This window comes from Ctenocephalides felis, unplaced genomic scaffold (assembly GCF_003426905.1).
Source record: "Ctenocephalides felis isolate EL2017-DRISC unplaced genomic scaffold, ASM342690v1 CF-g0.4_SCAFFOLD_02204, whole genome shotgun sequence".
Classification (NCBI taxonomy): Eukaryota; Metazoa; Arthropoda; class Insecta; order Siphonaptera; family Pulicidae; genus Ctenocephalides; species Ctenocephalides felis.
Genome location: NW_020538358.1, coordinates 66,400 through 72,778, shown reverse-complemented (window position 1 = coordinate 72,778; position 6,379 = coordinate 66,400). Strand labels below are relative to the sequence as shown.

Here is a 6,379-nt window from a genome sequence, read left to right as displayed (position 1 = left end):
AATTTTTGTCACTTGGTTCTTTTTACTCTATAGTCAGGGTACAATGGTAAAGCCAGAAACAAAGAGATCCAATGTCTTATTCTTGAAAGGATTTTACGAAATAATAGTTACATTATTCAATCAATGTAAATATTTATTTCATGGACACATTTTTACAAAGATAACACTGTATATAAACCTTGATCTAGTATTTCGTTAGATATATTCATCAGCAGAGTTGGAATAACTATTAATTTAATTTATCTCTTGTAAAATTGTTTTTTTAAACTTTTTTTTAATTCGTTATAATCATTAATTCTTGTACTATGAAAAATTATATTGACACTCGCGTATTCATATGTCTAGTATTTAGAAATATGTAGAAAAATTAGTCGAAAAACTTTTAATAATTATTTGTTAAAATTATAATAAACATTTTTAATATAATATGAGGAAACACAGTAGTCATATTTTTATTCGCAGAAGTACGAACAGAGCAGTTTAAATAACTTTGTCGGTTATAGTAAAAATTAAGAATTCACAATTAAAGCCTTAATCTGATATATATTTACCTATGGTCGATTGTCAATCTCGAATCCAATTATTAGGCGTCGCCTGACGTAGTACGCGGCATACATCATCACGTCATAGTTCATTTATGTTATTATTTTTGTATTACTGTTTTTATTTTATTTTTATTTTAACTTTTTTTTTTATATTCAATTTATTGCATTTTTTGTATTTTTGTATTTTTTTTTTGCTCATATCAATTTTGTAAATAAGACATTAAAGTCTTGATTAACAAAAATAAATTGTGACAAAAAAAAAATTATTAGGCGAAGTTTTGCGTATGATTCGTCTTTTCTGTTACGTTATTACCCTGTTATTACTTTCGGTGCATTTGAACAGAAGGAATTCGACTTCTTACTCGGATCGACTGTTGATGTCGAAGATCGTTCTTTCTCTCGGTTTTCGTAATTTCGTTTGTTTTTCGACGCGGACACCTGCCGCACAGGTATGCCGCTTGGACGCAGGTAAGCGACCGCGCGAAATGCACTTGCGCCAAGATTGCGACATGTTCAGTTACCCAAATTATTAAAATTACTCGGATTGTTCTAACAGTAATCTTGATTTTTACCCAGTGGAAGTCAAATAAGGATTTTCATCTTATCCGTTCTGGTTCAAACAGCACTTTTACCATTTGTACAGTACAAAATACAATTATATTCGTCTATTTGTGACTATATTATGAATTATGTTGTCATTGAATAATTGTCACTAGCTAACAAAATGAATGGTGAATTCTCAATTGATTGATTGATTATATTAGATTAATACATTATCACGAGGTTATGCGGGACAAGTAGCAATAAATAAATTCAATACAATGATATAGGTCAAAGTGTAGTAGAACTGAACTTACTAAAAGTAGATTTGAATTACACTTGCATTTATCATAATACAGTATTGAAGCCCACGATTTTGATTAAGAGTGTGTTAGAGTTCCATACATTAGAACCCGTATTTTAATTTTATATAGATTTAAGTACGGGTAATTTAGGACATGAGATCAATTGAAATAATTTCAATGATTTTTACAAGTTATTATGCTTTATATATAATAATATTATTTCTTCCAGATGCCGTATCTTAATCCAGCTCGTTCTCTCGGTCCGTCTTCGTGCTAAATCATTGGGACAACCATTGGGTATACTGGTTTGGTCCGGTCGCTGGCGGAATCGCATCAGGACTGATCTACACGTTTGCTTTTGATCCCAAACGCAATAGATCTAACAGATCCACATCTTTGGATGGAGGAGATTCAAGAAGTGTCGATTCTGACGAAGATACATATGATGATTTAGATGGAAACAAGGGAAATGGTGCTCAGCAACAACAGAAATTTCACAGTGGATCGGCTTATAATACTTACAGACCAGCTGTAGGGGCACCACCACATGGTAAATTGATTTACTTATTTAATATTCGTTAATAGAAGGATTATTTATAATACATAAATAAATAACACAATAACAGAAGTTGCCATGTTATATAATATAATTTTTATTTGTATTTTTTCAGGAGGCAACACATACTGTTCAAGTTTGGCAACGGCTAGTTTGTATTCGCCACCTAACAAATTAGATCGTGTGGAATCTATATATGGTGGTACCAAATCCTTATACTGTAAATCACCGCCACTGACTCGTGCCAATCTCAATCGCTCTCAATCCGTTTACACAAAATCCAACTCCGCATTAAACCGAGAACTGTTGCCTCGTCCCGGACCTCTCGTGCCCGCACAATCTTTGTACCCGATGAGATTGAATCAGCAACAACAGCAAGTGAGTCAACAACACGTTGCACAGAATCAGAATACTCAAAACACTTTGTATGGCCAGCGTAGGCCTGAAGTTCAAGGAGGCTACAGTAATGGAGTGTATGGAACTAGAACAAACCCAACAGGAGATGTGCAAACCCAAAAATTTGATGAGGGTGGCAAATTCAACCGAGGTAACAGACCTGAATCGGTTTATGGCACAACTGGGCCTAGACGAGGACAGTCCACACAGTCTGATGATTCTTCATATGGTTCATACCAAGGATCAACAGCACAGAATGCAAATGCATATTCTGGGGGGCAACCTACATATGTTAAAAGTGCTGTAACGCAGAGGCCAAATCAAGAGGGCCAAGTGAGGCCGCCACAACAAATAGCACCTCCTACACACCATGCTATAAGGCAACCACAGCAGTCACCAAATCCTCAATACTGATTTTAGTATTATAAGTGTGAATGATATTTGTGTGAATGTGGAATGATATGTTTTGAATAATTGAAAATTATAAAGTTTGTTTTTGAATATAGTATGCATTTCTGTATGATTTGTTTGGTGTGAGCAAACTTAATATTGTAACGTTTATATATTATAGTATGAATGATTTATTATAGATCAAGATAATTGACGACCAGAGTTTTCTGTGTGATGTTTATATATTACTAATAATGACTTGTATATAGTTTGATGATAGACAAAACTGTATTTAAAAGGAATGTGTACTGTCCATCAAATAGAATGAATTACCATAGGAATATATAAAATTTTAAAATAGTTTGTTAATGTACTTAAAGTATGAAACGTTTTTGAATATGTCACAGTTTTATTTATTTTTTAAATCAATTGTCAATGTACTCATAATTGAAATTGTCTTATGTGATAAGTTTCATTCACCATTTGTTTAAAATTTAACATATAATAAAAATGTTTGTTCAAAAGGAAGGAAGAAAGTAATTACTGTATGTTTTTACTTTCTTAATAAAATTGTAGTGTACACAAACCTATAATAACAGTGCCACAAATCCTATAATATGTTAAAAATATATATAGAATAGTTCTTATTATGCGAAGTGTATATATTATGTAATGGTCAATGTAATTTATATAAAAATTCAATAAAAATAAATACATATTAATTGCATTTTTTTTTTCAATGTTTGTGGAAATTCATAAGCATAACGGAACAATAATTTTATTTATTTTGAATTGTAAGTGTTCAATTGCAGTTAATTTATTATCACATAGCCTATAATATATTGACTATTAAAAGTTAAAATGTTGATGAAGGCATTGATTCAATTATATTGCCCAGCATTATTATAGTGTCGAAGGATTCAACTGCAGAGAGCAAAGTGGAAAGCGTATTTTATAAACTTGAGGCAAATATATATTTATGACAAAAATACAAAAACTAGAGACGAACTTAAATATATTTTCGAAGACATATAATAATAATTTCGTTGGAATATTTCGGTTGCCTAACGCGAGAATAATATTTGTGCGCCACCTATGATTGATAAGAATCTCAACTATTGAATTTGTATTTGATTTTTATCGTAAGATGTAACTATAATATTGAATAACCTTTTAGTAGACGGTTCGTTTCATTCAATCGTTAGTCGCAGACCATTTGTGTAAAAGTTTTATTTTGTTAAATTGTTTTATAATTTATTATGACAACAGTTTTTATGTTGGTAGGCCCCATGTGATATTTTCGAATCTGACGTCTACTCGTTGAACTGTCAATGGAAGAACTAAACAGAAATCTGACAGCTGTAAAGAAAATTGTGTGCATATAATATTTCATGTAAGGGAATTGGCATTTATAGGTAAATAATTGTATATACTAGTAGCATCTATATATATACAGTAGAGCCTCGATTAACCGGACTAATTGCTGTCGATGGGCATTCGGATAATCGAATGTATAAAGAATAATGTTGTGTACTTATTAAAAATAACAATGACATACATAGATATCAACGAAAATCAATGTTTATTGAGAAATTAACACTTCTTCATGTATGTACATATATATTTTCTTAGATTACATTACATGCATATACTAAACTGCACCATTAATCGTGCAAAAATTCGAATTGTAGGTGTGTTTATACATATAAATAAAGACATAGTCGTGGTTGGTAGTCCGGATAATGGCGAATTCGTATAACTGAGGTCCGGATAATCGAGGTTCTACTATATGTGGATTTGGTGTTGATATATATTTTGATGATTTATGTTGATTCGAGTAGTACCAAGTAAAATAACTGAAGCAATTGTGATAAGCTTTATTTAACCATAAGTTTCGGTCTTCGTCAAAGCAGTCATTCAGTGGAACAAGGAAAATTAGTTACACATAAATACGCTACACTTTTACACAATGTTAAGCCAAATTTAAATTATTTATTGAAACAATTGAAATTATAAATTTAGATGACAATTTTGAGTTGTATATTTTTGTACACTGTTGTTGAAGTCTAAATTCTGAATGAATTGTTTTTACAAATGTTTATTCGAAGATGTAAAAAAGACTGGTAAAACACATTTTTCTGCTAAAGTAATAAAAGTGACGCGCTTTATATATTTTATAGCCATTGCAAAGCAAATTGCTGTCAGTACGTTTATTTATTTCCTTATTGTATAATGATATCAGACATCCTTCGCTCTCCTCCTTCTCAAATCACCTTTCCAATAAATTAGTTTGAAATGTAAAATTGTCGAGTTGAGGAAATTCAAGTTATGTTTGAACATTAATGTGTTCTGGGAGCATAGTTTTGTATTGGTTTTTGTTTTTAGAATTATTTTTGTGTTGCGATATTGTTTTGTGTAAATTTTGCCTGGTTTCGCCTATGTAAACGCCATCACAATTTAGACAATTTAGCTTGTTTTTATATTTTTGTTTTTTTTATTCTCTATTTTATTTACAACTGTCTAGTTAAGGACATTTAATAAATTTGGGAATTTACAATTGTCAGCCGTAAAGGGACATTATATACTAAATGGGCATGTTGGAAAAACAACTCAATAGTTGTTTTCCCATTTGTTATAATATAAACAATATTTTATTGATAATTATATAATCTTAACTATATACTTACAAAATAATTTCTTATAAATAATGACCAAGTTATTTCAATTTTTATCAAGAAAGTGGATGACTTAATTTCAGTTGCGTTTTTTTTCAACCTTTGTTGATAGTTCTTTGTAATTAAGGAGTTTGCTAGTGAATTTGGGTGATTGATGAGCTTGTTTCTATATTTATGTGCTGTTTTTGTTATTACATTATTCATGGTAGGTGTGTTCGTGTCGAGATGAATTAGTCAGTTCGGGATATATTTTGGTGCTTCTAAGGCAATTTTCAAAAATTTGTTCTGAAATTTCTGTATCATTTCTATATTACCCTTATGAGCACTGCTCCACAATTGTATTTCATAGCACCAAAAATTCAAAAATTAGTTTGAATAAAGTTTTATATAAAAATAGCTTATTGTATGAGCTTAGAAAAAAGACCCATAGAAAAAAATTGCATAGCTAGGGCAATAGCGCTGGCCATGTTATGTGGCACTGTTTTGTGAAATAACCTGGCTGGGAAACATCTGATTTGATGTAATCTGTTCAAAGTGACCCCATAGAACCCGTGACCTTTCTTGTTGAAGCCTTATCTTACCATTGGGTTGCTTCTATTTAGGTTGCGCGAAGGTTGTGACATGTGAACGTAACAAACAGAGGTAACTGAAGCAGCCATACCATACCAGAATTTTGGTTTCCATACTTGAAAATGCAGACACCATCTTTTCAATTGCACGCCAGAGTGATATCATCAAACTATATTAATTTTATGATCGACTTATTTTATTTATTAGGAGATGGCATTTAGGTAATAACAAACATCCTAAAATGTTAAAGGTATGTTATGGAAGTTGTTTGATCATAAAAATTCAGTATATATCAACAATGACAAACAATTGACTTTGTAGGAAATTGATAAACTAAATTGGTTTTCAGCAATATATTGTCCATACAGCAACGCAGTATACTTATAAACTACTTAAATTAAT

General features: G+C 31.0%; 1 pseudogene; it reads left to right on the top strand.

The window, feature by feature from the left end:
- The window catches only part of LOC113380547, a 20,290-nt pseudogene extending 17,343 nt beyond the window's left edge, over positions 1 to 2,947 (top strand).
- Positions 2,948 to 6,379: the final 3,432 nt, after the last annotated feature.